The following is a 768-nucleotide window of genomic DNA, read 5'->3' on the forward strand; positions in this document are numbered from 1 at the left end:
TGAAAACAAGGAATGTGTCTATCAACTCTTATATTGCACTCTTTCAAGTGCTTAGTACAATACTCTGCAGACAGTAAGCTCTCAGTAAATCCAAATGATTGAAACAGGAAGAGAACTGTTGGTATATATGCTGGGTTCTACCAACATGGAGGGGATGCCCTTTTTAAACACTTCTACAAACAGTTCCTCAACATAGAGAGCACTGAGCAGATGCCTCAGAATCTCAAAGATGTCTTCATCACCATCTTCGAGGAGAAATGTGAAAGATTAGATGGTGGCAATTACAAAGGCATCCTGTTACTCTCTGATGCCAGTGAGATCCTAGCAATCAATCAGTTGTTTTTACTGAGTCCCTCTACATTCAGACCCCTCTCAGGATCATACCTAGAGAGGTTCCAGTACTCTACCAGTCATGACTACAGGAGGGAGAGTCAAGCAGAGGAATACGCATTCCATTCCTAGCTTGGGCAGTGGCTAGCGAGTGGAAGGCAATCTGCTACATGTCAAAACTCACCTGGGCTGGGCAGCAGTGGCATGGAAGAGAGATTAGGACAGAGACACGTTTACTGCGTGGAAGGAGGCAATGGTAAACCACTTCTGTATTTTTACCAAAAAAACTCTATGGATACGCTACCAGAACAATTGCAGGTGGAAGTAGGGCGTTCTGGGAGACATGTGTCTATGGCGTCACTACGGGTTGGACACGACTTGACAACGGTAAAACACTTCTGTATTTTTACCAAGAAAACTCTATGGATACGCTACCAG

The 768-nt window shown here is 44.3% G+C and overlaps 1 non-coding gene across 1 annotated transcript; it reads left to right on the forward strand.

Annotated features, from left to right (window-relative positions):
* Positions 1–366: 366 nt before the first annotated feature.
* Positions 367–504, forward strand: LOC119936427. Its single transcript, XR_005453755.1, has one exon. It is a non-coding gene; the product is annotated as a small nucleolar RNA SNORA7 (small nucleolar RNA).
* The last annotated feature ends 264 nt before the right edge of the window (positions 505–768 follow it).

Source organism: Tachyglossus aculeatus, chromosome 13, assembly GCF_015852505.1.
Source record: "Tachyglossus aculeatus isolate mTacAcu1 chromosome 13, mTacAcu1.pri, whole genome shotgun sequence".
Classification (NCBI taxonomy): Eukaryota; Metazoa; Chordata; class Mammalia; order Monotremata; family Tachyglossidae; genus Tachyglossus; species Tachyglossus aculeatus.